Raw genomic sequence first — 12184 nt, forward strand, 5'->3', positions numbered from 1 at the left:
AGCTGGGACAGCTGACCCCAAAGATATTCCAGACCATACCACATCTTATTTAGGGTATAAAGCAGGGGGAAGAAGGAAGAAGGGGAGGGTATTCATAGTTACAGGATTTGTCTTCCCAACTCACCCTTACACATGATGGAGCTCAGCTTTTCTGGGAATGGCTGCCCATGGGAAGGGGGGGATTCATTCCTTGTTTTGCTTTCCCTATTAAACTGTCTTTATCCCAAACTGATTGAGCTGGGCTTTGTGCTGTGCCTTTAGGCTGAGCTCACTGCCACACACCAGCAGCACAGGGAACACCAGCCTGGACGGAGCACCTTCCAAGCAGGGCTTTCCAGAAAAGGCACCGAAAACTGTACCACATCCACCCACCCTCGCAGTTATTTTGAAGCTTTTTATCCCTGCAAATCGAAAAGATATTTTTAGTTCTAGTATTTCATGAGCTTTATTCCCCTGCAAGCCTCAAGCCCGATCCAGAAGAGCTTTTGGGCACGTGCTGAAAGCACATGAATAACCCGATGGCTTCAAGCTGTTTGGTTCCTCCTTTGCACCCTGGGATTTGGCACGACTTCCTAGAGCCAGGCAAAGGAAACTGCAAATCATTAACTAAATGATCTTTGCCCATGACAAAGACATTAATCAAAATGTCTGTATTCATGTTCCAGAGGGGCATTTAAACCATCATCTATTCAGCTGCTCCAGTACAGCCCAATGTCACTTCTACTGAATGGCATTCAGATTTCCTTCCAAAAGTATGACAGCATCTAAACTAATTTTAGCCTTGTGGAACAACTTACATTAAAAAAAAATATATATATATATATATTAAAAATGCAGTATTTATAGGATTGGGCAAAAGGAAAAAAAATCAGTTGTGAAAGTCAGTATTGTGTCAAGGAAAGAGAAGGAAATATTCAGGATTTGAGCACAGGCAGCCTGTCACCTGGACAAAGCTTTTTTAATAAAAAATAGCCAATCTTTTCTCCTCAACGGTGCAAACCTGATTGTTAAATTCCCGTGTGCCCCAGTACCTCCTCACTCTCATTTCTCAACAATTCTAATACCTCAGTTTTAAATCTTTCCAGAGCAAATATTCAACGGTGCACAAAATGTAAATGCAGCCAGCAAAAAAAAAAATCCCCCAAAAAACCCACATCAAGCCTATATCGCCGAGCATTTATTTCTCCTCACAGCAAAATGTTTTTGTCATGAGCTAAACAAAACACTAGACAATAAATCCAGAAATCCTGTTGTATTACACAAATTATCCCACGATTGGAAACAAGGCTGTTTTACCTCTCCAGCGAGAGCAAGAATCAAATGCTAAAAAATAACTTTCCAGGATATGGTCAGTTTCTTGATTAATTTTGCTTTTTAATAGGAAACAAAGGAGGACCAAATGGAGCTGAGTTTTTTCCATATGAATCCCTGATATAAAGTACAATTCTTCCCTGTGAGGGTGGGCAGGCCCTGGCACAGGTTGCCCAGAGAAGCTGTCGCTGCCCCATCCCTGGAAGTGTCCAAGGACAGATTGGAGCAACCTGGGATAGTGGAAGGTGACCCTGCCCATGGCAGGGGGTTGGAACAAGATGGTCTTTAAAGACCCTTCCAACCCAAACCATCCTGGGATTCTGTGATAACGATGGTACTGAACATGCCCTTCATGTTGGAAAATATAATAATCAGTAATTCTGAAGATATTATATATAATATATAATACAAGACCTTGGAAAAATGTGGGAGTAGATGCAGTAAATTATCTAATCATGGTAGTTTTTAATGCAGGTCCTACTGGCTTTGATGAAGTATTTTATCATCTTGAATTATGCCTGCAGAGAAGGTAAAATGACTGACAGCCTGTCCTGGCAGGGGCTTGGGAGCAGCATATGTCAAGGCATCTTAAAATAGGGATTCAGCCAACAAGAAAAGGCTTCCTGAAAGAAAAAAGTCACAATTCCACATGTATCACTACCCTCCTCCTTTAATTAGAAGATGTCCAATGTATTCAACCAATTTTCTGTCTCCTGGGATAGGACCCTGGGTTTGGGGTGTGCAAGGACACACCAGTGTGTGTGGCTCCAGTGGCTCAGCTCCTCCCTCAGCAAGGCTTCTGCAATCTCATCTCTCACACAGCTGATAAGTTCTAATGGCTTTGTGTCTTCCCCACAAGAGTAAGGAGGGGGTAAAAAAGGGGATCAAGTAAATATAGAGAATTTTCAATATATTTTTAAATGACGAACTGGTGCACTGTTGTCTTCTGAGACACACCCAGGTAACTTTTATTTCTTCAGTCCTAATCAAGACCTTTGCTCATTGAGTAACATTCCCATACTAGAGGTGACCAAGGCATTTGTACTGATCTCATTTACATCCTCTGCTGATTATTTCCTACCTATAAAGTTGTTCATATTCCCACACCACTGTCCATGACCTAAAGCCCCTGACTCTGATCCCTGTTCCCTGGCCCAATCCAGTTCCTGCAGCAAACAGATGGGATAACCAGAGCCAGGCAGGTGCATGAAGGAAATAAATAATTAGCAGATGAAGTTTGGGATTGCTGCAAAATGGAGAAATGCAGAACCATCAGCACAGTAAATAACAGCTCCCTAACACTTGTGAGAGTAGATGGAAGCATCCAAGAAGGTCAGATACATTTTTCTCCCATACATTACTGTCAGCTCCACTAAAATCACCTGTCACAAGCTATTTTTTCCTCACAACAGGCACGGTGGCTCATGCACTCCGTCAGGTACATTGGACAGGACAACAGAACATGGGTTACCTTTATGGCCTGAAGACCTAAATTCTTAGTGATTTAAATCTTCCATATCATGTGCCAGAGCCACAACAGCAGATTGAAAGCACTTGCCTCAAACATGCCCTTTACAGCCTCAAACACCCCCTTTACAGCTTATTTCATCCATGAGTTCCAACATATAGATCTAAACAAAGCTGGAACATCTCCCCTGTGTCAGCCAGGCAGCTTCTGGGAGGGTCTCCATGTGAATCCAAAACTCAGCCAAAAAAAATCCTTGGAAGGACCAGGCTGATTATTTGACTGGAAAAGGTACATGAATTCCCACCCTGAGGACTAAAGATGCCTGGTTTTTTTCACACACCCAAGTTAAATGTTATTGTTTCAGAGTTAAAGAAGTCTGTGGGCATTTGGGGTGGGTGGGCTTTTTGCTGAAGAGCTCATGTGCTGTAAAGCAGTTTTGGGGAAGAAAAATCATAAAGTGTTTGACAGGTGGGTCATGTCTGAGTAATAACCACTTGACAAAAAGACCACAAGAGTTTGATCATGATTTTCTTAATTTAGGATATTTCCAGAAATCACAGTGCAGAGTTTGAAAAGGTGTTAGAAACTCAAAAATGAACAACACCCTTTGGTTTTCAGCAAAGACAATATTTTAAGTTAAAAAAAAACAAACAAACCTTCACTGTGGGCAGAAAACCAATAAATCATTTCTGCATTCAACTCCAATTTCTCTGTCAGCTTCTCTTGGATTATGCACCCAGGAGCTCGATGAGGACTAAACTCCAGGCTACCTCATCTGCAGCGTGCAGCAATTCCCTGCTCGAGATGTTCATTATGTCCACAGGCACTGGTCCAGTGGAACAAGTCTGCTAGACAGTTATTGCTGGGTTTTAACCATAAAAAAAGACATTAAAATATCACAGTAATCACAGCCACCTAGGCCCTGCCATAACAGCAGCAAGAATAACGAGGTCTGGCCGGGTGAGCCTGGCTGGGTCACTGCTGGCAAAGGCAATGGAGCAGGGCAGCACTCACAAAAGGAGTGCAGAGCCACGGGTTTGTAGATTGAGCTGAGAGTTCAGGGAATTTACTGGATGCTCTGTTGGCAGCAAAGCCAAAGAGAAGACTTGCACATGCATTTGCTGGGCTAGGCAGTTTTGGATGAGAGCTGTGGTATAATTCCTCCTCTGATGCCATCCCAGAGTGCTGGGCCCACTCAAGGCTGCCCTCAGGGGCTGTTTGAGCAGAGAAACAGTGGCCACCTGCCTGGTGGGCAGAACTTGTTGTTCAGAGCATGTCCCATTGCTGCCTGGCCAGATGAGCTCCTGCCTTTGGGCATCCAGGTGAGACTCAAGCTGGTTTTGACCTCTGAGGCTTTTCATGGTCAGCATTGTTCTCACCAGAGACCACCCTCTCTCCCACCCTGTAGCAGTGAATGCCAGCAGGGATACTCATCCAAGAATTCCCTGATTGCACATGGCTACTGAGGGCAAGATAAAGACCTTGGAGTGAGCACAGCCAGGTGCAGACATGGGGGGGAATTGAGAGGTGTAAAGAAACATCCTATATCAGGTGCTCCACTCCACTATTCCTTAGATCCACCTTTCAACTGCTTCTCCCCATCCCCAGCAAATTCTCTTCTGGAATGTTACCCCACTGGTTTGTCCCATATTTCCTTTACTAAGCTTAGCAACCGACCAGAGTGGGGAAAAATATAAACTGCAAAAGCCACAGTAAAGAGATAAAACAGACACTGCTCCTGCAGCAAAACACGAGCTCCTGCAGCAAAAAACAAGGGGCTGGCAGAGGGAACTAACATTTCAGTTGGTTTAGAAGGGAGGTTTAGGTTGATGGATGTTTCTGCTACGTATAGACATTCTCAAATGAAAATGAAGCTAAGCCAAAAATATTTATCAAAGGTCATCGACTTATTATGAGCCGTGTAATAGCATTGCCATCACTTCAGCTCGCAGCTCACTGAAATTCTGCTCATTGGTTTGAGCAAGGTTGTGCCAGGTAATGTTCCCATAAAACTAAAGGACAGTTCTTGCCCTAAACAGTTTACCTGTACAACAGCATATATTGCCTTTGCTACTGCCTCTCTATTTTTACTTGTCATAGCACAATGGGAGCATCGCTGATGGTACTGCAGAAAAAAACTGGGATCTCATCTATTGGATCTGAAATTCTTACCTCCTGATCTCTTTGACTTCCATGGGAAGGTTGCATCTGCTCCCCCTTCTGGCTTCCTTCCCTCCCCCACGCCCTCCCAGCTCCACTCTTCGTGCAGAGGATTGGGAAAAATGAAGTTGGGTTTATGTTAGGACAAGGGTGTTCTACTCCAGTTATTTATTGCAGTAATCACCCCATGGAACTGTGCTTTCCTCAAATTGCACATATAAATTATCAGCTATTACTCCCTCCTGCAAAGGTTAATGCAACCTCTTGTTTTACAGGTATAGTGAAATTTAGAGGTTAAAACATGCTTATGACTTGATTTTCTGTCCCTGCTTCACCAGCCACAAGGTAACAGCCAAGGAAGGCAGCCCATTACCACGGGAGCAGCTGATATGCTAACTGGAATTATACAGAAGTTTTGCAAAGCATTCTGAAATGCTGTACATGAGCTCTGAGATCTGGCTTCTCACTGCTATTCATTTTTCAATTTTCAGCTTCAAAGACCTTGGACATTCTCCTCTAGGCTCATCTACAAGCAGGAATCCAAGGTCTAATCACATTGGATGATTTGCTCAGACACAGGATTTGTTGCAGCAGCGTCGAGACAAACCAGAAGGAAGGAGAAAAAAAAAAGGAAGGAAGCTTATGCAATATTGGAGTTGCTTTTATTTTCCCCACATGCCATGAGAATCCTATTGTCCTTCAGAGATGCAAGCAAATTTACCTTGTGGAATTCAGCTAAGATTATTACGGGTTTTGTGCTTTTTAATCCTCTCCTCACAGAGCCTCCCGTGCAAAACTCTGCTCTCTGTGGTTTCACATTGGGTATTGTTGGAGGTACAAGAGCCCTGCTGATTGCTGACAAAACCACCACTGGAATGAGGATGTACTTGAACAAGGGATTTGGGAAGAGAGGCACAGAGGATGCCATGGCCACCTGGTGTAGACAGGCACAGGCAGAAAAAGAAGACGCCAAGGAAATCTGATGTCAGATGCTGACGAGGGAGAAAGCCTTTCGGTGATGGAAGTGGTGCAAACAGGAAGGTGGGTGGTGGATAATCACCAGCTGAGCAACCCACAAGTGTTAAGGTGCCTCTAAAATCTGTGGGGAACTACTGAAAGAAAGTGTGAGCAATAAGTAGTAACACTGATGTTATTTCTTATATATGACAACATACAGGCATAAAACATTGAAAACACAGTTCAGAGCCGGTTGATACAAGGTTACTCCACAACATGGAATTCTTTAGGTTGGAAAATACCCATGCACCTTAGCAGCACATCCCAGTGCACCTCTGAGCTCTTCTGGGGGTGGGAATTCCTGCCAGGAAGCCAAGCAGGGACTGGAGGTCACCACCCAGAACCCACAGTACCTGAGCACAGCAGGCAGCGGAGGTCCAGGGGCAACCAAGAGTTGAGACCAACAAACAAACTGGTGATGACAAAGCAGGTCCATGCAGAAAGACCAGCCCCAGGTCAAGGTGAATCTGAGCCATAGCCAAGACAGAAATCACTCCTAATGCAGCACAGCTCAAACCAGAACACAACCCCAAGGCTGAGCTTAAATAGAGGCCTGTAGTGGGGTGGGTGGAAGTCCCAGGTGAGGTTGTTCAGGGCCATCAAGGTCTCTGAGTGGCCTTGAGACCCCACCACACCCTTCCCATCTCTTTTTTCCCTATTCCCAGCATTCCAACTCAATAATCAACATTTAAAAATCCTCCAGGGGGGGATGCACTAATGAGATACAAAGGTATTTTTTCATTCACAGAGGCTGTGGGGCTGGACCCTGAGCTGCTGCACATCCCTGGGAGCTGTATCAGTAGCAGCAGAGGAGGATTTAGCACATGATTTTGTTCATGTAACCTCTCCCATTGACCAGTCCTTGTAATAATCCGAGCATTTAAATGAGTTCTTATTAGAAAAAAGTAACTAGAGCTGCAAAAAAGGAACAAGGTAAGGCAAGGACAAATACATAATTATCTTGAATATGAAAAAAAATGGTGCAGCAGAAGTTCATGTTCCTTTGTGTGGAACACAGCCCAGTTAATGTACAATTTAGATGCAATAGTTTTCTCTGGCTGGGAAATCAGTGTGGTTTTTTTTTTTTCCTTTTTTTTTTTCTTCCTTTAGCTTATGCTTTTAAAATTTTCCTGAAGAACAGGAATGATGATGGAACTGAACTGCAGCAGGCTGGACAAATTCATTAAAGACATTAGCAAAATAATGATTTCAAATATGTGTCAGCACGAGCAGCAGCACCACAGTTTTGGTGAGTCTTTCTTCCAGCATCCCACTTCTGCCTTAATGGGAACACTCAGCTTTGTCATCCCCACTGCAAGAAATACAGTGTCTTAAAAAAGCTCTATTTGCCACGTTCCTGCACATGCTCTCCTCGTAATTTCAGGTGTCCAGGCTTGAGCTGGCAATCAACCATCGCCCTCCAGGAGTGGTCTGAAATAGAAAAAAATCTTCTGGGGTTACTTATTAGTGTTTCTTTCATAAATCATCCATGGAGATGAGTAAAAAAAAAAAGATGTTTCTTCCAACTAATGAGAGACACCTTGGGTCAGAGCCACAGCCCCTCCAAAACTCGATGTAGGGTGAAAGAAGGCTCTGTGCCACTTGGGCTTCCCTGCTGCTCCTGGATGATCTCTGAGGTCCCTTCCAAGCCAAACCATCCTATAATTCTCTGTGTCTCCTGTCTGATGCACAGGGTGGTCCAGCACATGCTGCTGTTTTCCTCTTCACCTGGTCAAAGAATTTCCATGCCTGTTCTGGAGCCCTAAAGCAGCAAAATGGGTGTTTCTGTGCACACAGCTCCCCACGAGTGGAATTTGGATGGGAAATGCCCTCTGGGTCTAAAACTGAATGTTTATTGCTCAGCAACACACTACAATTTGGAATACATTTAAAAAGATGAGGAAGGGAACTGTTAAACTGAATCATGAGAAGGCAAAGTGAAATGGGGATGTGGATGGTGTAGCTGGGGGCAGCAGGAGCAGGAGGCAATTTAAGGCAACCCCACTGCCCTCAGGGCGTGAGTTATTCATCAAATCAGACCCACCCAAAAACCTGTGCAGCCTTTAGACTGAATATTTTTTCACCCAGAGTGTCTGACTGCTCTCAACAAGCCTCCCCTCCTTTTTCATTTTGCTTTGGGAGTGGTGAAATCCTGCTGGAGCCAAGTCCTGGCACCCCTGAAAAGATGGAAACACAAACCAAACAGAGGAATGTGACCTGTGCTTCAGGTCCCTTTTTCACAGTTTTACAGTGCCTAACTCAGCCAGGTCTGTGCTCAGCCAGCACCACGGTTCTATACATGATTTATTTATTATAATTAAGTTAATGATGGAGAATTACAATGGAGGAGATGTTGGGAGAGTCCAGTGAAGGAACCAAACCATATCAAGGTATCAAGGTAGCCACAAACCCTTCGGACAAGACCGTGAAATGAGACTTCCAGGGCAGTGTGTAACACTGGAACACTGAATATATAAATAATAATAATGACTAAAGCTTCAGTTTTAGAGCTTTCATCACAAGTTCTGCTGATGCACTGAGAAAGTTTATAAAGCTCAATGAGAAATTTTAATAAGGGGTAATAACAGCCCTCTCAGCCACTAAAAGTACCTGATTCTGACCTATTTTATGATAGGGTTATTCAAAATAACTCCACTGACATCACAACTCACTGGGACAAGCAAAAAGTAGAACCAGTCCCTTGGTATCATAAAATAACGTGTCTGTGGTGCACAAAAGAAGCATGAGGGGAAACCTGAATAAGTATCCTCATAATTAAAATAATTGTTAGAGCAAGGATTTTTGGTTTGGGTTTGTTTGGGGTTTTTTTTTCTAAATTGGAAGTGGTTTTGATAAAATACAAACAGTTCATAACTGGGAGATCTGGAGCAGTTAAAATGCAGCCATGAGTTGAAGATGCTGTGATAATCTACATATTTGATTGCAGCATTTATTGCCTAAATGCAGAAATAGTGATGACAACACAAATTTCTCCTGTGGAAATACGTGTTCCTGTACTGAGGAATTGTGGGGGGATTGTTACTAAATGGGACAAAACCATCCAGAAACTGGGCCAGGGTTTCCTGTCACACCTAAGTAAAGAATTTAGGGGTGGAGGGAACAAAACCATGAATAAAGGATGGGAGGTAGCATGAGATCCACACCTGTGCTATGGGACCAGCTTACAGGGGCATCTCTAGTTTGCCCTTAGCTTTTGGCTGTCCCCATTTCAGTGGTGTTGGAGCTCTCAGGCTGCTCCAGCTGAGCTCCAGAACAAGACTGAGGGACGATAGGATGGGATGGGATGGGATGGGATGGGATGGGATGGGATGGGATGGGATGGGATGGGATGGGATGGGATGGGATGGGATGGGGTGGCTTCAGAGCTGTGAAGAGGCTGGTTCTGGGGTTGGATGCCATCCCATGTATTCCTCACAGAGTTAAGGCTTCCTCTTCTTATCTTGAACACACATAGGCTGTGCTCACTCTCAGTGCATCAGAGTCCTGAGGGAAAAAAAAACACCTGCTTTCTCTGTCCTCTGGAAAATAACAAGGTATGGAAAAGGAAATAAAGCTGCTGTCTTATGGTAAGGTGTCTACATGCTTTGAGTGGGTAAAAAAAAGAGATGAATGAGGCCTGCAGGCTACCAGGGCATTCACAAAACAAAACCATTAAAGGCTGAGAATCTTCTCACTTAACTCACTTCATCTTCGCTGGATACACGTGTTCACAAGCTGATGGGGGCAGAGAGAGAGAGATCTAATCCTGCTGATGAGAAATCTTGCATTAAACCTGAGATTAAAGGCTCTGCTGTGGCACACAGACACACAGATACACCTGAGCTAAGCTTAACTCAGACACAAAAACGAGGGGCAAGGGCTTTGCAGGTCTTTGCTGCTGTTGGCACAAGCAGCCTTGCTGTGGGAAACTTATCTCTTCTCTCTGTAGCAGGGAAGAAACCTGTAGAGAGGGTGACTTCAAAGTGCTGAAATGAGGAGAGTCATTAGCTGGAAAACCCAGTTTTCCATGGAGAACTGAGTCTGGGGTGGTTGTTTTATTGTCTTTCAGGAGGCAAGTCCTGATAGAGCCTTTTTCTTTGTCTCTCACGAAGTGTTACTGTGGGTAAGTGAGTGACATCTCTTGTCCTTCAAACCTTTCCTCTTCCTTGGAGCTGTCAAAGTGCTTTTGTCAACAAACATGAATAGATCCAGCCACTACTTTCTGTTGAAAAGCAAACCAAAGTTCACTTCAGGCTCATAAGAAAGGAGAGGAGACAAAGGAAACCAGCTTTTTTTTTTTTTTTTAAATAAAATCTCATTTTTGTATTAGTATTTGAATTACCTTAACTGTTCTTTCATGTACTAATCTTCAAGTTTTCTAATTTGTGAGCTCTGCTTAATTTCTTCAGGTTTTTAAATCCTTAGTTGTTTGTTTCAAGTTGGGGTTTTTTTGGGTTGGTTTTCTAAAAAGACATTGTTCTATGTTCCCTGCTCTGGCTACAGTACTTTCTCGAGAAGAAGAGAAGTATGATCTCACTTCTCATGCTTACAACAATTCTATTAGCTGATCCAAAAATAAACTGTAAAAAAATAAACCCCCCACCTTTCGTGGCACGTTTCAGCAAGTGCTGATGTCCAGCCTGATCTAATAAAGGTTTAAATTGAGGTTTGAAGTTGTAGGAGGTGGTAAAAATGAATGACCTGTCGACAAGGATTTACCTCTGCTCTCTCCTCTGAAAGGAATTTGCTTAAAATTCCCCTCTTGCAGCTGTGCCTGTGAGGATCCCACTCTCTGACCTCTGTGTTATTAGTCATCCACCTTTTTTGCTGTCTCAGTGCCCTCCAGCTTTTCAACCTCCCTCCTCTCTGCTGCATCTCAGAGGTCATGAGGTCTCTATTCCCCTCTTCCCCCCATATTTCCTCTCCCTTTGCATGCAGATGTGGTGGGTGACCTCCCCAAACACCCCACAGGCAAATCTTCCCGTGGACTGACCTCCCATTTTATGTTACAAAGCTGCAGTGTGTCTCTGTCAGCTCCCACCTGAGCATGTGGTGGTATTTTAGTTGTGAATAATTTCCTCAGTCTCCATAAGGACCCAGGACAAAAACATGCACAGAGGAACTTTGGCTCATTCTTGGAGCCGAACCCAAAGCTCTCTCTGGTGTTCCATAAATGAGAGAAGAGCCTTGGAAGAACCTCAGCACTCTGCTCACTGCAGACATCCCTCACTGCCTGGGTGTGTTGGGGGGGTTTTCTCCTCTTGGGGAGGAGGCTGAGGGTCCAAATGGCTCCTTCAAATCGATGTGATCCCCAGTTTGTGTGGCTTTTCCCCATCCAACAGTGATCTGCTTTGCAAAACCAGCTGTGTTGGTCACTGCACATCCCATGGTTTCTCCAGACCACTTTGGCTCTGGGACTGTGCTCATCAACAGCTATGGATCCAAGGGAGGGAAAAGACAGGACTTCCTTTATGCTCTAGTACTCATGTTTAATGCATAGGGACATTTTTAGTATTATTGTATGGATTTATTTATGAATATTTTGAGTATTTACATTTATTTTTTTATAAATTAAAGCTGCACACATTGAAGGTTATTCCATTTTGTACCTCTTTTGCATCATGCTACTCTGTCCTTTATTAGCCAAAGTGAAACAGAGGCCAGCAAAGTGAAACTGGGAAAACCAACAGGAGAAAGCTCCCCTATAAAATGTGGTTTCTTTCAAATAAAGAGAAATATCAAAGTCTTTGCTGTTCTGTTTCACAGCTGTAAAGTAGAAGTTACATGAAGGACATTGAGTTTCTCTGGTGTGAAAGGAGTGCAAACCAAACCAGAAACATTTTGCTGCACTGTTTTTCTGTCATTTGGTGCTGAACTGAGGAAACAGCCCCCAGAAGAACCCCTACAGAAGGGAACAGATGTTTTCCTCTGATTGACCTGGGATGGAGTGGGTTTAATGAGTGCAAAGTCCTGAAGTCCTTACTCAGCCAAAAATGCCCAAACCTGCATTAATCACAGAGTCACTAATAAGATTATTAATCACAGAATAAATAATAATGCCAGAAGGGTGTTGTAAAAGTATCAAAATAAAATCCATTCAGTAATAAAGTGCAAAACAACTCAAGTGTAGCCCAAAAATGGTGTGTTGGCTTCAGAGTTTTGTCACAGTGATGTTCTGCTCTGAAGTGTTTTGCTGTCGGGGGAGAGGGCAGGGCAGGGGCTGTGAAG

This window comes from Myiozetetes cayanensis, unplaced genomic scaffold (assembly GCF_022539395.1).
Source record: "Myiozetetes cayanensis isolate MyiCay16 unplaced genomic scaffold, myiCay2020 scf18, whole genome shotgun sequence".
NCBI lineage: Eukaryota > Metazoa > Chordata > Aves > Passeriformes > Tyrannidae > Myiozetetes > Myiozetetes cayanensis.